A 24678-nucleotide genomic window follows, 5' to 3' on the forward strand; every position below is an offset into this window, starting at 1 on the left:
TGTACAACTTGACAAACTTGTTAGCTGGTCAGAGCCAGCTCCCTGGTTGTATTCTTTCAGTCAGCTGTGCTAATAATTGGGATTTCAGCTAAGGGACCGTGTTAGGAAAAAGAAAGAGCTTAGAATTTTTTTACAGTTTCATGAGATTTGTTGTTTTTTAGGCATCAAATATTTAATATAACTTATAGTTAAGTTGCAGCTCTTAATTCCTGTAACAATCTGCTTGTGGGTTATCAGTTCAGCCAGGAACATTATTATTATATTATGAAAGGACATCACTCACAGATCCAGTGGGAACCCACTCCCCACATGCCATGTTTGCATGGCTGAAACCACTCTGAGATCCCAGTTCAGCACACTGGGAGCTCTCCAGGGCAGCTTTTTTCAGTCACAAAGCTGAGCAGTTTTCAGAGTCCTGGAATCTCCTCCAGACACCAAACTGAGCAAGACAAAGAACTGAGAAGCCTCACAAGTGCTTTGCAAACAGTTTTTTTCCCCCCCCAAAGAGACTCTGGAGAGAATGAATTTGGATTCATCCAGTGTCATGTCATTTTCCCCAAACACCCCACAGTTCAGGGTCAGGTGCTCTGAGCTTTGCCTCAGACAAAATTAGTTTTCATTTTATAGCAACTGACAGCCAAAATATTTTGATTTTGTTTACCAACCAGTTTCAGAAATAAAGTCGACTGAGTAATTTCATTGCAATGGAGAAGATATTTGAAGTTAATTTTCAGAATTAGTGCAGCTTTTCTAAAAGAAATACAATTAGACATTGTACAGAAATGATCTTTTTGTAGGTTAATACTTTTCTATAGGTCTGAGTGATGGACTTTTTTCTCCTTTCAAATGTCAAGAAGTATGGCAGAGGTAATAAACATACTTTAAAATTGACTCCCAGCATTATTTATCAATTTTTATGAGGTCAGGTTGGAGACCAGTACTAATTATGGCAGTTATTACAAAGATAAGAATTCCAATGGAATATATGGCGTATAAAAAGAGGAAATTTTGCAGTTCTTAGTGGAAATTGAGGAAAATACTTGCTGTGAATCCCTGAAATACAGCTCAAAGTCTTAGTGTAGCCAGTGCAGTACACGTTGCTCAGGTGTTTGTGATGGTTCAGTGGGTAAGACCTGAAATCAGAGGAAAAATGTTATAAAATACTTCTAAAAAAAACCCCAAACCCTCTCATTCTTATTTTAATAACTGCTGAACACAAGAAGCTGAAAGCAAGAAGGCCTCTGATGTAGAAAGAACAAGTGTCATGATGGTTTGAACCATAATCATGAATATAAATCACTTGATTATGTCTGAAAATTAATAACTGCTGCTCTCCAAGATAGCAAATGGGAGGTCTTAGTAGAGCCAAGTCTTATGTATTGCCAGTATTTATTATCTACCTTTTCAGGTGAGAAAAATTCCAAGTTTGCACAAAAAAACCCCACTTTTTCTTTGGCCATTCATGCATCAACATGTGGAGATATCAAAATGTGGTTGATACAGTTACTTGATCAAAATCTCTTGCCTGCTTTTTGATTTTTTTAAGCTGTAATGAGAGAGCATTGGGGATATTCCAAAATGCAAAGTGCTCTGCAAGCAATTTGAACCTGTCATTTGTGGCTGACAGTATTAATTTTAGGATAGAGTTCACTGCCTACGAACAAAGGGGAAAAGGAGATTAACATTTGTTTCCATCTAATTTCCAGCTCCTGATAGTGCATCACTTTCAGAGAATACCACCAATAATTCAGGTACATCCTCACAGCTCTGCCTTTGTGCTTTGGGCAAAATGCAGAGGAGAGAAAACCATTCTTGAGTTGAAATTTGATAGAAGCACCACTTAGAGCAAAGCTGAAAACAAACCCCAAAAAACAAAGAGAATTTTAATTCATTAGCACATCTTCCTGCTCCTTGAATACAAACTCACAGCTTGCTGACTTTTCACACCAAGCCCACTGTGGGTGCCTGTTTTGGAGCCTTTTTGCAGGGAATTCCTGACAGGTTTTACCTTCAAATCTTCTCTCAACTTCCTCAGCTTTATGTGACTTTCTTTTCCCTGCTCCTTCCTACCTGAAACGCACCAGCAGAAAGGAATTTTCACTTCTACCAGCAGATTTAGAGACATCAGAGACATTTTCTGAACGTGGACACGTCAAGGTTAACCTTCAAGTTCAATTTTAATGCTGTGAATAAAAAATGGGCATTGCCCCACATGAAACCTAATTGGTGAAAAGCTGAAGAACTGAAACTTCCCTGAAACAGGGAAGAAAAAAAAGCATATTTCAGGTTTTAAACCTCTTTAAAAAGACATCCTCCTCCTTCTGATTCCTCATAAAAGAGGAAAATCTGTCCCTTAAACCTCCCAAGGCATGTCATTAATTTTTTACCTTCTAGAAATGGATAAATTCACATATGATGTGCTCAGCTAAAGCTTTCTAATAATTCAGCTATAGGTAAATGAGATTCTTGGATTTAAGAGCCCGAATCACCCCAGTCTGTATTTAGGCTGTCAAAATGCTCACTAACATAAAATAAATATTTATACAACTACCTATTTGTGCCTGTTTGAAGACACATATGCACAGACCACCAGGAAGCCCAAAAGTCTGCCAGCTCCAGCAATTCTTGAGTCATCCCTCAGGCAGATCCAAATCAGTGTTTGATGTACTTTCTAATGTTATTTAAGTAAAAACACAAAAAAATTGAGGACTCAAAATTTCTAACTTACAGAAGCATATTTGTTTTACAACCAGGAACACCATAACTTTTAGGAATCATTTTTTAAATAAGATAATCCTCTACGTTAATAATTATAATAGTAATAATTGTAAAAAGCTACCAATTACCTTAAGGGGAAGTTACAGAGCTGCAATACTGACAATAATCTAAAAGCAATAAAAAACTAAAGTTACTAAACAGAGCTCAAAATACACCTTATCAAGCCCTAACTTCATAGTCCACAATTCCTAACCACTTTTTTTTTTTAATATATTTTTACTGAGCAAGAGCTGAAATGACAGATTGTGTCCCAGCTTTTGGAGGGAGGAAACGATAATGCTGAAAGTGGCTGCTTAATGAAATCAGTGTTTTGACCCTTTGCATTTGTTGTCAGAGCTTGTCTGGTGCCTTTTTCCATGACTTTCCCTGTCCTTGCTGCAGATGGTCCTCCAGCCACTCCTGTGCTTCTTGCTGCTATTGAGCAGGGAAAAAAAAGCAAAGCCACCATTATTATACACTGATTCCTCGCCAGCTTTTTGCCTATTTAGACATTATATTGCAGGGGATTATTCAGCTTTGTATTTCTTTCCAGTAAAAATAATCGAGGCATAATAATAACAAAATAATAACAAAAGGATTAAAGGCTCTGGAGCTTTTTTCAATGAAATGGTGAATATTTAATAGTCAGATTTTTGTAATAATGACTGAAAAATATGAATAACACCAATCTTACTCCTCCATTTCTACGCGATAATTTAGCAACCACTCAGCAGGAGGGCTGGTCTGGGTAAGGGTCAGTCCTGCAGGAAGGATTGATCAGCTCTTCCATCATTCCACTGTTGGGAAGCCTCAAAGTTCAAAGACATGTCACCTCCACTACCACAGACACCTCCAGGTAATCACAACTACACAGTGACCTCTAAAATTGCACCCAGGGGTGATGTTTGTATTGATGAAGGATTCAAATCCTTACAGGTATTACTGAACTGCATTATTAAGAAAGTATGGATACAGAAGGAATCTTTTACTAACTCTTTAGATTTACCAGTGCATCACTCACTCCAGGAAAACTTTACTCCATGGAAGGAACAACTTGAGTACGAGAATGACCTTGGGCTGTCTCTAAATTTTACTAGAGCTGAATAAAGAATTTTGTTTCAGTTGATAATACACTTTCAGAGACATAGAATTAACCAAAAGCAATACTAAAACCAATCAATACATTGGCAAATTAAAGCAAATGAAGTTGTTACTATGGCAATATAAAACTTCACATAACAGTCCTAATTTATTGTGAAGGAATATGAAAGATAATGAAAGTAGTGATGAAGAGATAAATGTTACAGACTGTTGGATCTAAATTAGTATAAAATAAGCACCTTGTTAAATGAAACATTTCTCTCTCTGATTTGGAAGAAGTGGAGCCAGTGATACATGTCCAAAGGGAATGGAACACAATCCCAAAGGCAAAACAATAATTAAAGTGCCAAAAAAACCCTGGTGTGATAATATTGATAGAAAAATTATCATTCACCCACAAGAAAACATCTCAGGATGATCAAAAAATGAGCTGAGCATTTGTGGCCACAAGTATTCAGGTGGAGGTACAGAAGTGATAAATAACAAAGAGAAAATAATATTGTGGAGCAGAAATGTGTGAGATAGATATAAATGTCTCGAAAATTTGGTGAAGAGGGGTTATGTAATGCCATTAAAATGGGGAATAATAAAGCAAAGGGCAATTGGATACTGTCAGACAACGATGACTCATGGATATAAGGAATTTTTGGTCCCCTTTTGCCAGGAAAAAATTGAGTGCACCTGATTTAAAATATACTGGTTGTCTGGTGTCTGTATTTGTACCAGGTTGAAGCAACGCAGTGATAGCCATTTTACTGCATAATTTAAGCTTTTCTGTCTGAGGCAAAAAGTGGAGGTATTGTCAAATCCATATCAGCACCTGGGTGATTACTGCAATCACAATGAGGTAAATGCTCAATGGAAAAGGGTTGGACTAGGGAATGAGCTGGTTTTAAACTAATTTTTTTCTGTTCAAAAGTCAACGTGCATTGTCTTTTACATTTTCAATTCATCTGTTTTGGTTCTGTACAAAACTTCTATAATTCTGGCTTTCTAGTAAGAGAGAGGGAGAAGTAAGGTCTGACAGAATGCTGAATTTCAAAGGATGGGCAGGAAGATCCCAGTGAAAGAAGAGGCTGGAGACTCTCAGCAGTTCTGTTCGTATTTGGTAGGTGTTCCATAGGAGTGACATCTTGAACAGCAACAGTTATACAGTTATTTAATCTGCCTTTAGGAGTGTTTGACCGGGGACATGCCTTGGTCAGGTACAAACCACATGGAGGGAAATCCACACAGAGAACTCTGGAAGAAGTGACACTATCAAGATATCAGTTCAAGAAATCATATAAGCACCTTCATTTATTTATTCCTCAGTTAAGGAGTGACACTAAAAACAGTAGGTATGACCCAAGAGGGGAAGTACAAAGAGAAAAACAGATAAAAACACAGGGGAAATACTATAAAGAATGTTTAATGCAAAGTGTCCCCAGGGTGGGACACATCCCAGTGCACAGAATTTATCATCCCTCTTTTCCACAGGGCAGCTCTCTGGACTTGCAAGGGGACACCAAGCACAAAGCACTGATGGCAGGGAGCACTTCCAGTCTTCATTAAATGTAGGGAACAATACCTTGGCAGATTGGGGAAGACTGGGAGCAGCATGATAACCCTGAAGCTGCATTTTTAAAGCTTTAACAGGCCTATCCAAAGGTGTGTCACTGCGAGATAAAGCTCAGGAGGTTTGAAAAGGAGACTTTAATCCATTAGATACATTCCATATAAATAGCTCTGCTCTCCTAGACCTCAAGCTTTAACTGGAATAGAAGTGCTGTTTCCACTTCTTTTTCTTCTCCCAGTTATCTTGTTTTACAGCTTTCTCCACCCTAGTCCTTAGCCAGCACAGATCTACATTTAGGCAATTATTTCCCTTTCCTTTGAGCAGAAATACAATATCTGATGGTGGCAAATGTGCAAAGCACAGACATTTCCGAGTCTTACTCCAGCATCTTATTACACTGCTCCATTTTCTCATTTGTTGGGTAATTATGGGCAATTAGGGCTGAGAGCACCAAGGTCAGTTTTGCTCCTCGAAGTGTGTTTGCCATCAAAGCTCTATTTTAGTCTTGATGTAGCACATTCAAATCCCAATGGCACAGAGGGGAAAACATGCAGGAATTTGGTTCAGCCAAAGTTAGAATGGGCATCTTTCCAGTGATCCCAGTCCCAGAGCAGCCCCTCTGCAGGCATCAAACAATGATTGCCACTCACCTTGTTCCCCGCTGGTTGGGATTGCTGGAGTTTGGGTAAAACACACCCAGGTGGATCCAGCAAAGATTAAGCTCATACTCCGAGTCTTGGGAGAAGCCACAGATAGCAGCTCCTGTGTGAAAGTTTAAAAACTGTCATTGCAATGCTATAAAATCATTTACAGCGTCAAGATAAGATATGAAAGGTCATAACTCATGAGCTTGCACAAGGTATTCCAAAGACATTGAATTGCATCACACCTGAAAGGAAAAACAAGTTATTACATTCCTCCCTGTTTTGGTGTGCTGAAAATAGACATTCAACAATTAGCTCCACTCCTCAAATAACTGTATATGTTTCTCAGTTCAGGGGAATTTATGCTTCCCAGTTGCTCCATCAGGGACACAAGCACCTTTCTCTGCTGTGCATCCCCTTCCTGAGAACAAGCCCTTTGCAGTCGTGCAGTGGGAATCACCACAGCAAATCCTACACCACAATACTGGTCAGAAACCTGCCCTGATTAAATCCCACTGCTCTCCAGTTAAAGATCCACCTTAATTGCTTAAACAGCTGCTTCATAAAGCACTATTTACTTATTTTTCTATAGGATTTGCAGCTTTAGTGCCACTGTAATTACAGCGAAGATACACAAGTCACTTAAATTACTGGAGCAATTAAATGAACTAATGTGCCACAATTATTTCTTCCAAGACAAACAGTAAGTTTTCCAGGCTCTTTTATTTCTTTGCAACACACTGCACAACATTTTCATTCCCTCTTTGGTTTCCCTGTGTCAATAATGCTTTGGAAATGGCAGCTAAAATTTGAAAAGAAAAGACAGGGTATGTCATGTTTAGAACTGCTCAATGATGAGCACAGATCAAGTACGTTGCTGTTGCTCCAGGACTGAGCCAAAGTATCCATAAAAAGCAATTTCTCATGTCATAAAGCCTGAGTTTACCTCCAGACAGTTCCTGTGTTCACTAGTAAAGCATTCTGGCTCTGCAAAAGCCTGCTTAGAAAAGAACAGTACTAAGGCAACATCCAGAAGTTCCTCTGCCTCATGGATGGAGAACTGAAATGACACCAAGTTACATAAAAAAAATGATGTTCACTTTTCATTTACAGGGTTTTATGTGTTTTGCATGCAAATGCTCTTCCTGTTTGAAAGGTTTAGTAGTAGAATAAATTATTATTACAACGTGTCTTCAGCTGCACAAATGCTTCTTCACTTAGTAGCAAAGGATATATATGAGATATATATATGATGATATAAATACATTTTTTCAAAACTCATCTTTTTCTAGAAAATTTAAGTGCAGGAATATCTGTACAAGGTGGGTAATTTATCACAGTGGTTTCTGTCATGGTACCCCTCCAAACAGAAGGAAATTTTTCACTACATTTCAGTTCATACATAATACACAGAAAAGCTGGTAATATTCCTCTCAGTGTTAAATTATTTTCTACTTACAATGCCCAAATCCCATGGGACTGGGCTGACAGCAGAGGGATCAGATATTCCTTCCTGTCCTGTCAGCAATTCCACTCCTGCTTTGACTGGCAGGCTGCCAAACAGAACATCCACTCCAAAATTTAAGCAGCCTTGATATTTTCTTTATGGTAATATCAAAGTTACCAAGGGCTGTAAAGTCATTTAGACTTATAGAGAAACACTGTTCCTTGCTTACTCCTGGAATTGTAAATGAAAGAGCACAGAGACATTATCATTAGATCAGACCTTATCTAAAGCAGGCTGGGGGATTGTTCAGAGGAACAGATATTGCCTTAGAACTGGGAAAATAAATGCTTGAAAGTAAAGCTTTATGCACACACTCTGCATTTTAAAAGTCACTGTTCCACCTTTTCACTCATTCTTGATTTGTTTTAAATAGAAAACATAAACGAGCCCTTCTTAAATTAACAGGACTGAAAAAATGTCTTCATTTTTACTTAGTGGATGTAAAGTGTAAGGGAAAACCAGTATCAGCCCTAGGAATAAACCAGGGAATCACAGCAAAACCTAGAAATAACAAATATTTCATATTTTAATTACAGTAATTGTATGAGACTCTCATTGAGCAATTACTGCTCCCAGCAGTTGATCCAAACCCTGTTCTGTGCTCTGCCCTGGGAATGAACACCAGAGTTTGTGGGTCTCCTGCTGTTTGCAATGCAGAGTATCACCCTGGGGGGGCCCTTGGTGGTGTCTTCACGTATCTTGGGATGTGTTGGGACAAGGAAACACTTGATGGAGAGTAATTCCATCCAAATTAAAGTATCTCGGCAATAGCCCTGTGGTCACCTTATTTCATAATGCAGGTCAGCAGTGCAGCTTGCCCAGCAGAACATTGATGAAGTCCTCAGAAAGGATATACCAAAAATTCCTCCCCAGCCAGGTGAAAAATAAGTTTCTTTAGTGCCAGTCTTGGGTGAACTGTCTTTAAAATGTACCTTGTAAATCGTGCCTGCTCAGGGTCAGCGATTTTAAAGCTGCTAAACTCAAAATCAAGACTGTCAGGTTGTCCTGAGACAGCTGGGGATGCAGTGGCATCTCTGTGAGTGAGGGTTTTTTCCTCTCCCTGGCTCCAAGTGCAGAAGGGATTTATTGCAGAGAAATGGTGGAAGCAAAGCTGCAGCTCAGACCTGCCAGACCCACCTCCCCTTCTGCAGCTCAGGCTCCCACCACAGATCCCTGTGACTGAAATATCCCCACCTGCCAGAGCTGTGCTCAGCCCTTGGAACACCCAACTCCACTGGACTGGAAAATCAAAGATATCAGAATGAAGAGAAAGATGCTCAGGTATCTTAAATAATCTGCTGAAAGTTTCAGCCATAGGAGTGTAGACACTGAGTATTCATTTGCTACATATTATTATACCAAGGTGATATATAGAGAGAATTTCATTTAGAAGATACTGCAAATCTTTTGGAACACTGTCACATCATCCACACAAACACAAATCCAGGTGGGGCAGGGGAAGATCCGTGTCTGAATATTAACTTCCCAACAATTCCTGAGAAACTGTTCATATTAACTGAATACAACAGAGGGGAATTGGAGTACTTTAATAAAGCATGAATAAATAATTGCTAATTAGTACTTTACATCAGTACTTAAATAAAGCCAAGCTAAGAAATATTTCAAGTATTTTACTCCATGGATAAATGCTAATGAGAGGATAATAAAGGGATGTACCCAAAACCCATTAGATATCCAAGCAACATCAGATGAGACCTCTCCATTGGCTTTATTCATACAAATTACCCTTAAAATATCCACTGAGAATTACATCCTATTTATCTAAGATCTCCTGACAGCAAGATCAAAATGACTTTCGGTTTCCTGCTACAGCTGAGCAGAAACACTCACACAGGGTATCCTGGGGTTAGAGGAGCTGATGTAGGTTAATGCATCAGCCTTCCACCTCTGGATAATTCCCATCAATCCTGCCTCGTTCTCCAGATGAATCCATACCTGCTCCACACAGCTTAATTGCTGTCCTCAGCAAAATCAAAGCAACCTCTCAGCTGCAGCAAGTGTTTAAAACATGCCCAGACCGTAACAGGTCCACAGCCTAAATTCACAAGAAAAGTAATTTCCAAATGTCCAAAATGCAAAAAAAACCCAAACAACCAAAAACAAACAACAAAAAAAAACAAACCAAACAAAAACAACAAAAAACCAAACAAACAAACAAACAAACAAAAAAAAAAAAAACACAAAAAAACCCCAAAAAAAACCAAAACAAAAAAAAAAAAAAAAAAAAAAGGAAAAAAAGTATTCTTAATAATGCAAAAACTCCCAGGACAGTTCATCACTCATTCATGGCTTCAGCTGGTTCAAGAGCAGCCAGTGGGGAATTTTGTCTTCATGCCAAAAGGAAAGGCCCAAGCTGGAAATTTTAGATTTAGAGGAACACAGAGTAATTTAGTTGGAGGGATCCTCTAAAGTTCAACTCTTCCAGGGCACTTTGCTCCCACATGTTTAGAGCTGTGGGATATTAATGAAAAAAACAGTGTGTTAAACAACTCCACGTCAGAGACTGTGATTTGGAAAGAGCTCCTTGACGTAGATTTAAACAATTAAGGTCACATCAGAATCAAAATTTCTGGGAGATTCAAGGATGTCCTCTCAAACTGAGATCCAGAAGAACTGATTTGATTTAAAATGTCCTTCTGTGACTGAGGGAGAGACAAAGGGGACAAGCCTTGCAGGCCACGGTGCCAGGGAAGCACAAGAGGCAGCTGAAGCTGATATTCTACCTTTTCATAACTCTAATATTATTTCTTTCCATCTCTCAGGAAATACACATTTTTCCTCAAGTTCTGATATAATTTGGAAGAGTTTACATGGCTGTAAGCTCTATTACTGACATACTTTATCATTCATTACCCTAACCCTTGTGGTAGAGGATTTCCCTTTTCTAACAGAAAACAGTTGAAGCCTTTTCTTTCTCCCTGTTCATTTGGAATGTGGGAGGTTATTTGACATTGTAGCATTTTCAGACCCTCTTAAGTCTTTCCTGTCCTCCCTTGCAGTTTAAATAACACATTCTCTAGACCTGTAACTGCTCTTTCTGCTCTCTGCTGGTCTCCACTTTACCCAAATCTGTGCAGAGCACTGACATCTGTCAGCAGATTGATCTCTCTAACTAAGGCCCACCAGAGTTAGGAGGAAAGATTGCTCATTGCTTTTCCAATATAACCTTAAGAACAGATTTTCTGGCCAGAAACCTTTTTTCCTAGGAATGAAGAATGGATATTATACCTAAATTTATAAAGGTTAAGTATATCTCATAGTAGCTTGAGTTGGTTCTGCTCATACCACTTTCTCTTACACTGCTCTATTCTTAGGCCAGTCTCCCAAGAGATCCAAATTTTCCCTTTATTATCCCATAAAATTTATGGATATAAACTTCTCTAAAATGTACTAATCTTTTACTTTACAGTTACTCCTTCTCAGCTTCTCTTAAAAGTTGATATACAACTCAAAGTTAATCCTTGAAATCCTGAATAAGGACTTTTAATCATCATCATCATCATCTATGCCATGAAACCATAAGAGAGGAAACAACAGCAGTGAGAACCAGAAATACAAAAGTTAAGTCGAGCAATCTGACAATTTTTTTCCATGTATGAAAAGAAAAAAATACTGTCATCACAAGTAAATTGCAAACATTTTCCCTGAAAAGACAATAACCTGTAAGTTTTGGGGCAGGAAATAAAATCATAAGATGTTTTAGTGCTTTGTTTGCCAACAGCAGTGAGTACAGTAATAGCTGCATTATTTTAGGCCCTGCCAAAGGAGTCCATCGAGCTGTCACCCACATGTACAGCAGCCACCCAAGGCCTTCTGTATTTATGGCAGCAATAATCAGCTGAATCACAGCTCTATTTCTTAAAAGCATCCCTAAATGCCACAAATTTAAAAAGCAGAGGCTTAAAAGTTTTCCTGAGAGATATGACTGGTTTGGTTAACAAGAAAAAGGAGTTTTACAGGTAGAATACATAAAGTTTTCTAAGGGTTTCTTTCCTTTCCAATTAATTTTCCAGTATTGCCACCACTTCACCTCTGGAGAACAAGAATGGTACTTTTTTGACATTTTCTGTAGTTGTCCCACTAACAGACTGCACAATAACCTCCCTCAGCATCTCCTGCAGGGTGGAGAGGTCTGAGCTGAGATTTCTGATGTCCATGTCCTGCTAGGAAATATCTGACAGGGAGTTTGGGACTCCAAAGAGACCAAGGAGTGAAGCTGAAGGCTTTGGATGGATGGAGTTGAGTGTTTCCCTGTCTTACCCCTTCCAGCTGCCTGTCCTGACCTTCTCCCAGGGTCAGTGAAATGTGGAAAGGGAAACACAGTCCCCTTTTCCTTTCTGCTGCTTCTGTTAGAAGGGCTGGGACCTCCAGCAGAGGACAAAGTAACTAGGAAATCAGAAAAAGAGGAGTGAAGTTTGGAATCCCAAGAGTGGCTTGCTTTAAAGGAAGTTTAGTCAGAGCCCTGGACCCTGAACAAGTGGAAAAAAAAATTGTGAATAAGGAAAATTTTCAGAAACAGGAGGATAAACTAGAGAAATTGGACTGCTTAAGGATCTAGAAGATATTTTGTTGTACCAGAAAACAGGTAACAATGCACAAATTCAGATACTATACTTGCACCTGCTTGATTAGACAAAATACCTCCAGATCCTGTCTGCAGGATCTCTACCTAATTTTCAGAATTATAAATTAAACATGCACATAACATTGTAGTATTATTTATTTTTGCATCAAAGGTGGTGTTACTCTGACTGGATTCTTGTTGCAGTTTGTCTTATTACTTAAACTATAGAAAACACCAAAGGAGGCTCCAGTGTTTTCTTCCAAAGATAAGAAGAAAGTTTGAACTCCATATAAGTTAAAAGAACAAGTAGGATGATTAAAATCTAATAACAATCTCTGTTCTGGGCTAGTTCAAAATATATCACAGGTAGAACCTGAAACTTCTCAAAAGAGAGCAAACAGCAAACATTTCAATCCTGACACTTCCCCCTTCTCCTGTTTTCTCTTTCCTGGCATTATTCTCCTTTATGAGAACATTTTCCATTAAAACAAAGTTCCCCCCCAATAAACAGATAATATAAGTGAGCAGATGTGATGGATCTGCAGGCAGGCAGCACATATTGCAGCACTATTTCTGGGTAATAGATGTGCACATCAAGAGAGCAGGAGAACTTGAAAGGTGCTTTCATCACCCTTCAACACAGATTTTACATCTAATCTATATTTCCATTAATCCTGCAAGGTAATAATTTAATATGTAATCTATGGAAATAAGAGTGTCTTGCTTCTTTTTCATTTCCTTTCTCATTTTTTCCCCTTCTGTTGTTATTATTAGCAACAAAACCCCTTAGAGATGTTGACAATTGTTGCAATAGTTGTGCTTCTTCTCCTAAAGGAGAAAATTCAGTTCAAATCAACAATAAACAGAACTTGAGTAATTTGAAATCGGCCCAACTTGCTTCTGTTCTCTGTTAGTTTAACTTAATGAGTCTGCAAAGAGCCATCAGCTGAGAACTATCTTCAAACCCCAACACACTAATTATTAAGAAGAGGCAGTTTATAAGAGGAATATTTAGTAGGGATAGAAAATAAATGGGATTATTTCTATAACAGAGCTTGTTTATAGTGAGACAAATGTGAGCTAATTCAGATTTTGGTCCCGAAATCAAAAACGAGCTTCACGACGTTTCACCAGCCCAAATCACCCTCTGCGTCGCCTTCTCTAGTAATTATATCTTGACAGTCCCTAATTAGTTCCTCAAGTCAGATTCCCCCACAACTATCAAATTTGCAAAGAAAATTTGAAAAAATACACTGCAAACACAGAGCAGGCAGAAGGCTTGGAAGGCACAAGAAACAGCAGTGGGGGTGTGTGGAATGTGTGTGTTTAGTTCAGTGGCACAGGGGGTTGATACAGAACTGCAGTTGTCTCAGCTCCAGCTGGATGCAGACAAGAACCAGGAGGTCCTGTTGAGCCCCTGGGTGTCCCCCCAGCAGAGCCAGGAACATCCATCCTGCCAGAGGAGGAGGCTGAGGAGCAGCAATTTTTATCCTGGTCTTAGGTGTGCTCTAATATTCCTGCTCTCTTAGCCCAGATCTTCCTCTCTGTGACCCCTCCTGTGACAAAGAGGTACCACAAACACAGGAGGGACAGCTTAAAGAGTTAGAAATACCCATGAATCACTAGCAGAAGTACCTTTAGATGCCTGATTAATTAACAACTTGGCTCATAATGCTGTTCAACGCTACAGTTCTCCCCAGGGAGCTCCACCACACAGTGCTTACCTCACCCCACATAAAACCAGTGTTTCAACCTCTTCTGAGGAAAAACTCCCAGAGCACGTGCCTTGAGGTAAGGGGTATGAATTCCAAATTATTGATTACATGCAGAGGTCTAAGTAGGCTGAGAGAATTGGGATTGTTCAGCCTGGAGAAGAAAAGACTTCGGGGAGATCTAATTGTGGCCTTCCAGGACCTGAAGGGAGCCAACAAAGATTGAGAGAGAATTTGGACAAGGGATGTAGTGACAGAACAAGGGGGAATGGCTTCAAAGTGAGAGTAAGTTTAGACAGAATATTAAGAAAAAAAATCTCTCCTGTGAGGGTGGTGAAGCCCTAGCACAGGTTTTGTCCAGAGAAGCTGTGGCTGACCCATCCCTGGAAGTGTCCAAGGCCAGGTTGGACAGGGCTTGGAGCAACCTGGGCTAGTGGAAGGTGTCCCTGCCCATGGCAGGGCATGGAATTGGATGATCTTTAAGGTCCTTTCCAACCCAAACCATTCTGGGATTCTATGTCTACCTCTAGTTCCTGTTGTACACCTATTTCAGCTCACTCAAAGTAAAGCAAGTGGATTGTTACTTTATGAAGCTGAGGTAACAATGACAAATGGTGCTTATTTGAGGGTTGTTAATTAATCATAAATAAACTACTTTAGGAACTCCAACAAAAATATTTAAAAAATCATATTCACAAGTATTCTTTTATTGATGTTCTACATTGATTTCTTTCTCCAGAATGTGTTGGTTATGTCCTACATATGTAGGATTTTCACTGGGTTTTGTACAGCATTAGCACAAGTGAGTGCTTACAAGCCTTAGCAAATATTCCCCTGTTCAAAGCAGGAGCTATTTGTGAACAGAGCAATGTGATCTGATTGTTTACATCCCCAAACTGCAGAAAGTACTTTCTCTGGGAATAAAAAGTTGGAAAAAGCAACGAGCAGAAAATGAGCATCGTTGTTTGAATTGGCACCTCAGCTGACTTTAACCCACCCACCCTCAGGGTGCCTCTGCCAGCAAATCATTACGAGGAGGAACAGGCAGAGCAACAGCAGGTACCTCTGTGCACAACTGTTCAGAGAACTTGGATCAAAGCCTGAGGAACCCTCCATGCAGGTAAAAGAGTCTTCTCTCACAGCTATGGAAAATTGGGTGCCCTGGAAAATGTTTTGGAAAGAGACAGCCAAAAAAAGTATGGAAATAAATAACAGCTAACAGACACATTTTGTCTTGGAAAGAGACAGCTGGTAAAGAGAACTTGCCCATCATTTGATGAGCTACAGGGATGTCACTGAAGCAGCATCAGAACTCTGTACACACCAATGCATTAGGACATACCAATTATTTACTGGTATGTTATTTATTTTGTTTATCAGTAGGAAGTGAAGACTCACCTATTAATGTTTATCAACTGGTTTTCAACTGCATACCAACACAAAAATCAGAAGTTGGGGAGCATTCCTCAGCACCATGGAGCTTGGAGTAATAAAACCTCAGTGGATATTCTTAGTGTGTCTACTGCATAATAGCCTTGGGTTCCAGAACAGGGGGACATTTGCACTCCCCTCTCCCACCAAAGCTTCCCACCCCACATCCCAGGCCAACTCCTTAATCCACTCACAGTAACAGGGCAGGGGAAACTTTCTGTGGGTGGACACAAACACAGAAATACTCCACTCCCCAGAGTTTGCAAACCAAGGCCAGGGAAAATGAACCAGACCTGCTCTTGAGTCCTGCTGGGCCAGTCACCCCAGGGAAAGGCAGATTATGGCTGTGTGTAAACCAAGGGAAGGTGAGCACAGATTTAAGTAATAACAGGATCCTTAGAGCATTTCAAATCCCATTTGATGGCCACCACATCTCCTGTGGCAAATTCTGCACAAAGCAGCTGCCAAGCTTTTAATGAATGTGAAGTTGGTGTTGAAAATAGATACAGAGATGACTGTATATGGCTGTACAAACAGAACAAGCCAGAGATCAATATTCCTCTTTACATCTATTAGCAAAACACACAGTAAAAGTCAATTTCATTAATAATGTTTCTTCTGTTAATTTAATTTTGCACCTTTTACCTTTCTCATTCATTGCAGACAAACAGCTCCTCTTCCAGATAAGGATTACAAGAGCTTTGCATATTTAAGCTAAACCTTATTTCAATTCTTGATTCTATGGGAAGGACTGGGGAAAGGGTGGGGAAATCTGAGCATCCCAATTCCTGCTGTGGGCTAAACCAAGGAACAAATCCCTGCAAGGCACTGGATTCATGGATTCACCCTCTTTCCTTTAGCTCTGCTGTAAAGGAGAACACAGGACTCCAGACTTGCTTGACCAGCAAAGTTTCAGGTTGTGACTCCACCTGTGGTCCCTGATGGTGCCAAAAAGGCTTCCTCAGACACCTCAGGCACCTCCCTCCTGATGGATGCTGGGGACCAGCCATAGGGATCTTTTCCACAGCCAGGTGTGTGCCCGCAGCACCACCAAAATGTGCTCATTTTCTCTCTTGTGACACCAATACTGGGATTTTGGTGATTTTTTTTTTCTTAGTGACACAATAAAATATCTCCCCAGAGAGCCAAGTGCACCAGAACAGTTAAACCTCTTTGCATTTCCTCAGCAACATCAAATATCCCGGGTAAAGGCCTCCCATAACTCATGGAAACAATCAAAACATTACATTTCATTACTTTTTTACTTAATAATGCTCATTTTCCTATTTCATTCCTCTCAGATTTTGAATCTTTCCCATTGGCAAACATATCAAACTTGGAAGTAGTTTTGAGTTTCCCCTCAGCCATCACTTCTTAAATGAAACAATCATAAATAGAATGCAATTGTGAGTTAAACCAGATTTAAAGCAGAGAGCAACTGCAATGAAGCTGATCCTCAGATTTGAAGGTTATTTTCAGCTTCATTAAACCAAGAGCTTACAGGGATCTGCAGGAACTCAGTTTTTCCCTGAAAGCAGAGAAAATTGCTTACTTTGAGACACCAAAATACCTTGATGTTTATGAACATCATACACAATTTCAAAGCAATAGGCTTTTATCTACTCATTTGATGCAGTTTTAATTAGAAACTCATTTTTACAACCATATTTCTGTGATATTTTTGACATTTAAACAAAATTTTTCATATAAGGAGAGTAGCACAGCTTTCTTTACATAAGCACAGACACATTAATTTTAAGGGTCTTTATGACTTCAGGTGATATATGTAGCTATTAATATATAGTTATATAATATATGATTATTAGTACATTATATAAATATTAAGTTCTACATAATTTCATCACTGAATATCATTATCATTAATTTTTTTTTAGGCATGAAGGGCTCCTTAAACAAATAAACACACAGAAACTGCACAAACAACAAAACCAGGGGAGTTTGGCTTTGCTCCAATTTTAATCTGCTCATTTACCTTTTCCTTTTTCTTGAAAGTTAAAAATCCCAACACTAGAGAGGCTTCTTAACTTAAATAATCATTGAAGTATTTCTACCCAGTTTTAATGATTCCAACACTCTCTTGCCTGCCTGGTAAACTACTGAAACCTGCTGTTGGGGTGGAAACAAGGCTGTAATTCCAATGAAACCACAGAAATCTTTCAGGGCTTCAGGGTTGTGGTTTTGGGTCAGTCAGAACTCTCTTTTGGGGGCTCAAGTGTGACAAATGATGATGGAAGGTCACAGACATCACTGCAATGTTTTTCTCTAAAGACCAAAATGCAACCACTCTTAGCAAATTAAACAAAGGCCCAAGGAAAATATAGATAATATTCCAGAGCACTGTTCCATTGGACTGGGTTTGTTATTCCCCCTCCATACACCTGTTTAATCAGTCATGCACTACTGAGTACCAAGTCCATCTTCTGTGCCCTCTATAATTGCAAATCAATCATTGCAGAGGAATTCTAAGCAAGCAAACAACACTAATAAGAGCAAAAAGTAACCCCTAATTAATTAAACTTGAAGCCTGGGTAATCCAACTGGCCTGGCCCTGTGACAGGTAATCATTGCTGGGCTGGTTTAATAACCAGGTTCATCCTGACACTTCCCCTCTCTCGTGGCCACTGAGTCTGTAGGTTTGTTCATTTATTTATTTTTTTGGAACCTAAATGGGATGGGAGAATTCAATGTTCAAATTGAAATATTTTGCTTACAGAGTAACTTACACTGAAGGTTATTTTGTGTATTTGGGAACACTGTTTACACTTCACAGTCCTCTTTCCAAACACAGAAATGAAATGTTACCTCAGGATGAGATGGACACACATCCCCAGACCTGCCTGTTCTCATTACCTGCAATATCTACACTTGTACTTTTTGCTCAGGGAAACTCCTACTCATGACAGAAAAAGTTAAAAAAAATATGCAGTATTAGCCTGTGTGGGCAGTTTTATTAAAGCACAAAAGTGTTTGCTTTGTATAAGCAATTATTTTTTATTTTTCTGCCATTTTCACCTCCAAGCCTTTTGCTTCAGTCCCTGTGTCTAAATGGAATTACTCACTCAAAATGGAGCTGTGAGTAAAGCAGGTGCTCTAAATCACAGCCCTGTAACACCAGGAGTTCCTGATGTACCAATACAGGTTTTTATGGGTATAGGGATTTTTTTTTTTTCCCCCCACATAGTTTGGCTGCACCCACATAGTCTTCCTGATCCTTGATCAGGAGTATCCTGATGCTAAAATTCCAATACAGGCATGGACTGCAGCTGTCCCCAGGCAGAAGAGGACAATCAGGGGGAGCTCCAGCCCACTGAGCTTCTTGCCCATCTAGACCCAGAGAAACAGGAAAAAGGAAAATACAAGTAATAGCTTTGAAAACTCTATAAACTGCACTACTAACTTACTAAATTAGCAACATCTATAAATTATTCAGGTTTTAAATCATGTCTCCTAATCCCAGTGTTTAAATAAAACACTCCTTAAGGACTGTGTGTAATAAATCTCCCATACAGGATAATTCACCCAGCACAGATTACAACATTATTACACCAGTGGGCAATCACTGAGAAATGTGTTTTATTCCCTGAAAACCACTTTACACACAGAGAACAATTTTCTCCTGAGATTAACTATGGAGTTTCTTACAAGTTACTGAAATACCTCAAATGGAAAAGAAACAAAATCCTTTTTTTTTTCCCCCTCCCACATTTTCTTTCTTCCTTTAGAACAAACACAACTACATCCTGTTTCACGAAGGAGGTTGTTGATTTGTGAAAAACACACCTGACAAAACCTTTGATGAGGTCTGATAACATGCTCAGGACATATGGGAAAGGCAAGACAGAGGTAACAGGGTAAAGTACTTATTGCTACAGTGGAAGAACAGATCACCTGGATAAGCCCTTGGGATCTCACAGGGGCTGCAGTTCAGTGAAAGCAAAACAAACTGTCACAGGAGCTGCAGTGGTTGCTGCTGAAATCACAACTTAAATGTGGGAGCATATTCATATGGATTCCAAGCCCTAAACTGCTGAAAAACTCATGGTTTTCCCAGAATTGCACTTTTTTTTTGTGAGGTAGAGTGGAGCAAGGGGGTGCCATTAACACTGAACTGTGCACCAGCAATAAAACTAATTAAAACTAATCTCCAGCACCCAGATCAATATCCATTGGCAGCTCCTACTGCATTTAGCATTTGGTTAAGAACATTTAACCTTATAAAGCAGAGTTAAAACAGATAAATTGGCTCTTTCTAGTTAAGAACACGTGGGAATACACATGCTTTGCATTGGCATATCAGAACACATTCTGATTTGTATTGTGTTTTCATAGCAGGGTGTTTGTGGTGGGAGGCTGCAGCAGCATCTTCTGTGAGAAGAGACCAGGGACTGTCTCACGTTGGGCAGAGACAATTCCAGCCAGCTCAAAAATAGATCCAAATATGAGCCCACCTGTGGAAATGGGGGGGTGCCTGTCATAAAGTTTAAGAAAGGATAAAGAAAATCCCACTGCACAGCGGCTGTGAGAGAGGTGTGAGGGCAAACTGTGAGAGAAAGAGCCCTGCAGACAGCAAGGTCACTCCACCTGGATTCCTGGAAATCCCACAGCCCCAGGGATGAATGGAGAGCAGGAGCAATGCTGGCCCGTTTACACCCCAGGGGAGTAAAGCCCGTGCTTAGATAACTTAGATAACTCAGTGCTTCTCAGTATGGTCATTAACAAAGAAGTGTTTAAAACACCACATTCTGGTCATATTTTCTCTTATAATTTTAAAATTTGTTGCCATTTTTCTCCCTCCCAATCCAATCCAATCCAATCCACTTTGTGATTCTATGAAATAGTTGTAAAACTATCAAATCCATGACAAAGCAATGACTAATAAGTTATCAATTTTAATATTTATATGAACACATTAAATGACATTTTCAAAATAAATGTCAAATGCATAAGGAAAAGAAAAAAAAAAGAAGGATTACCACAAAAAGAGTTTACAGGGAAGAAGTTTCAGTAAGAATTGAAGCATGAAATCTTTATATGTAACTGAGTTTGTCTTCTCAAATATTTAATTTTAAGATTAAATCTATTTTCCAAATCATAGATATGGAACAACTACACGTGCCATCTCCATTACCAGAGTCCTTTCCATGACATTTGACTTACTTAGTGACCTTTAAACTGTGCCTGGCACCCAGTGGTACTGTTTGCATTGCTATGATGAAGGATTAGTATCCTGAAATGTTACATAATGCTCCTGTTTTATACAGGCATTTCTCACAAATCCTTACAGACTCTTACCAGACTGATTTCAAGGTGTTCTCTTTAAACACAACAGCTGGGAGTTTTTTTAATTAAAAACAAACAAACCAACCCCATAAAAAACCAAAGAAAACCAACCCAAAGAAAACCCTGCTATTTTTACTGTCACTTTTTAAGGTCATTCAGCAATTACTCTCCTAATAACCAGCATATGAGAAGCACCCTAAGAAATACCCCTAAAATTCTCAAAGCAACAGCAGCAGCTCTGTGGGAACTCAGTTATCCCTACAGCTAATGCTGCTCCTTCATCAATACTTCCTTAAAAACATGGTTCAATATTATTTATAATTACTTATTAATAACAAAACAATGATAAAATATTAATTTGTTAAACTAATAACAATTTTGTCACTCAAATTCACAGAAGACTTTCCTCCACAGAAGGAGCAACCTCACTCCTGCTGCCATCAGATAAATTAAACTTGAGCATATGAACCAAGATCCCTTTAGAAAGTGGGGAATATTACAGTATCCCTTATTTCAACTGTGCCATTACTCAAAAAGGCTGTTGTTATGCTGGATATGACACTGCTCTCAATGAAATATTATGCTAATAACTGAAGAGACACATTGCTGTAAAATGGGCCTACAATGCTGCCTGAATTCCTTAAGGGTTATTTTTCAGGAAAACTGACTATACATTATTTTTTTTTCCTATGAATTGCTATCTGGTTGCAGCAGAACTGCCAAAATATCACAGAAGCCCTTTAGTTTACAGTGACTTAAAACTGAATTTAATCATCATAAATAAAAAGGAGTAAATCACCGCCTAAATTAGCCTATTTATAACTTTATCAAAAGTAAACATTGACCAAATTTTCATTCATTCAATTTACATTAAAACTGATAGAGCCAGTGAAATCTAATCCTTGAACCAAACCCAGAACAGAAATCCCTCTTCCCAACTTCAATGCCAGAAAAAAAAAAGAAAAACATAAAGAAGATATAAAGTACAAATTTATAGGAATAAAGACACTGTATTTGTTTCATGAGTGTGATGATTTCTGTGAGGTCATGTCCTGCTTTGGGCCTCACTGGGAAAAATCATGAAAAAACAAGACCCTGTCTTGGTTCAAGACAAATATATTCTAGCCATCATTTGAAAAAAATATTCCTTCATTGGGTTTTATGTGCTATTCAGAATAAGACAGCAATTCCACTCTTTTTTGCATGAAAAAGAAAAGCCAAACACAACACCATCCTCCTCTTCAAGTCCATGGATAGATAGATAAAAATTGCAGTATTTAAAATTGAATTTCTGTGAGAGCAAACCACAGGTTGGTTTATTTAGTCCCTGTGATTTTTAAGGGAAGCTGCAGCCACTGGTTCTGCCAATTCACGTTAGCAACACAGAAATACATTAATTTTATGTCTTCACCTCTTAGCAGTATCTCAGGAAGTTAAACACAAACACCTTCAAAGCTCCTTGTCTTTCTTCGGGGAGGGAATATGAGGGACACGTAGCTGGTGATTAGTGTAGGTCAGACAAAGATTGCAATCTGTTAATTCCTGGCCTTTAAACTTAGAATTCCCAGAGCCAGGTTGCCAAATTCAAGTACATATAAAAGGCAGATTGCATGAAAGAAATGCGAGGAGGGACGTTAGAGTGAAACAAATGGGGTTGAAGGGAAATCCTAAATACATGGAGGAAATAAGCCAAAAGACAAAGTGGAACATCATTCTAAATATATGGTGATTTGGTGCATCTACTACAGATACAGAACAGCTTTAAATGAGAAAAACTCATAATTTAGCCAAGTAGGATTGAATTACTACACAAGTTCTGATTAGGATCAGAAACATATAAAAACCATGGTATAAAGTTAACCCACGTGCCCCTTAACCTTTTAAATCAGTTAAAATCCTGGGGTAGGAGAATGTTTTCATTGATGGTGAAGACCCAGAGGGAGTGAGCTAGCTATGGTTGCCACAGGTGTGGGCTGTGATTTAAAAAGCCTGAAGACAGTTTTCTTTTTTATACCAAACAAGCCCCATCTTTGCACTTTCCTGGTGATCCCCTAGGAGTGAAAGCATCTTGGCTTTTCACAGAATCACAGAATAGTCAGGGTTGGAAAAGACTTCTGGAGATCCTCTAGTCCAACAGTTTGAGTGGTGTTTGTTTTGGCAAAATAAATACCTGGGATGCCATAATAACTTCCCATATAGCAGCAATCTCTATTTATTCCCTCAGGGACAGCACCAGAATCACCAGAACTGTCAATACCCCTGGCATCTCACTGAAGCCCGTGGTGGGACAGCTCCTAATTCCCTGGCTGCCACCACAATCTCCAGTTGCTGCAGCTCCTCCTTGTGAAGGGTATTTTTAGCTGACTCAGCAAAGGGAGGACCTGCCCACACATTCCCATCCCCCAGCAGTGGAAACAGGTCGCTGGAAGGAGCAGCCCAGCCCATGGAATGCTGTCCCCAAAAATCTGAGTAATGGTTCAAAAGCTTTCCTGCAGCTGTATTATAAACAGAAATCTTTTAGTTCAGGACCTTGAAAGCTGCATTTTGTCCCAGGCAGAGGACTCAGAGTGGTCCATCAACACCCAGGTCCTACAGCAACAAGGAACACAGGTGGGAACCCCCTTGTGAGCCTTTAGTACCTTCTTATTCCAGGAGCTCCAGGCTGGTCACCTCTGGATCAGGAGACAACGTGGATCCTGCCCTGTGGGTGGGGTTTATGTTGGCTGGGAACCAGGGGGGGTGGTTCAATTTGCTGATGACCTGCAGCTGCTACAAAGCAGAAGACACAAGGTCTGGGGAGTTTGGTTGTTATCAAGCCAAGCTTGTGGGTTTAGGGAATTCATCTAAGCAGGTACATCGATTTGTTCACCCAAAAAGAGGCAGCTGCATGTCCAGCACCTACAGAGGTTTGAGCACACCCACATTTTTTTGCTGTCAGAGGCCATGGGGAGAAACATTTAGAGATGTTTTCCAAACCCCCAGGGAATATGGGTAGGCATGAAATGAGGAGAAGTAAAAAATGAGTGTAAAAAAAAAAAACACTTGTGCTGTACAGCTTGTGAAAAAAAAAAAAAAACATAAAAGAAAAGGAAAAGAAATATAAAGACAGCTATGCTAGATATCTTTCACCTCTAAAGTGTTTTGCTTAGACAAGAAACAGGAGAAAGGATAAGGAAATATTTAATATTTCATTTGACTATTTGCTGAGAAAAGGCTATTGGGAGGAAAAAAAACATTCCATTCAATTTTGCCCAGGATTGCAAGCCAGGAAGCAGAAGCTGCAGTTCCCAGAGGATAGCAATCTAATCACAAATGAGATTATTTCTTGGGCACTCTGGTCACCTGTGCTTGTATATCCCAGGTAAGTGGTGACTGTCACCTGTGCTGCCACTTGTCCATGGTGCCCTGATACTGCAGGAAGCTGCTTGATTTCCAGAGCTGCTGTCACTGCTTTCTGTGGCTTTATTGCTACAGCTTATTCTCTGCAGTGTCAGAACCATCCTGCTGTGACTCTGGGCTAAGTGACAGATGTCACAAACCTCCTGCCTGTCACCGTCCCTGCCCCTCACACAAGGAGGGCTCAGCCTTGTCTTCAGATTTGCTCTTTGCTCCAGGTGAGGATTCAGACATTTCTCATCCCTTCAGCTCTCACTGCTCGTGTTGGAGCCTCCAGCTGGCTGACAGCCTTCCCAGGAGATGTTTTCCCCACCCCCAGGGAGCAGCCCCACTCTGTGGTGTCACACCAGCAGGCTCAGCTCGTGCTCTGGAGCGGAGTGACCTGGCCCTGAACTGGTGGCATTGATGGATCTATTCTTTCTCCTGAGTTTCTGCTTCCTCATCCTTTTCTTCCTCTCACTGTAAAGGGAGCAAGTGAAAAATTGGCTTCCTCGGGGCGAGGCAAAATCAGCACATGGAATTTACTGCTGGTTTGCTCAGCTGAAACCCCACAGGGTGAGTGGCCCCTGGAAGAAAAGGGTTTGTAGCCTGTCTTGACAGAATCCCTTCCAAAGTGCTGTGGCTGCTGGGGGGAACTGCACAACCAAATCAACTCAAAGGGAAACGAGAAACATCTTAAAAACATC

At 39.7% G+C, this 24678-nt stretch overlaps 1 long non-coding RNA gene across 1 annotated transcript; it reads right to left on the bottom strand.

Annotated features, from left to right (window-relative positions):
• Positions 1-506: 506 nt before the first annotated feature.
• On the bottom strand, positions 507-23283 carry LOC127468596 (uncharacterized). Its single transcript, XR_007903600.1, has 3 exons — positions 23236-23283; positions 6067-6178; positions 507-1133 (listed from the first exon to the last, which is right to left on the bottom strand). It is a non-coding gene; the product is annotated as an uncharacterized LOC127468596 (long non-coding RNA).
• Between the last annotated feature and the right edge of the window lie 1395 nt (positions 23284-24678).

Source organism: Manacus candei, unplaced genomic scaffold (genome assembly GCF_025592945.1).
Source record: "Manacus candei isolate 608988 ecotype Guabito, Panama unplaced genomic scaffold, ASM2559294v1 h1tg000015l, whole genome shotgun sequence".
NCBI lineage: Eukaryota > Metazoa > Chordata > Aves > Passeriformes > Pipridae > Manacus > Manacus candei.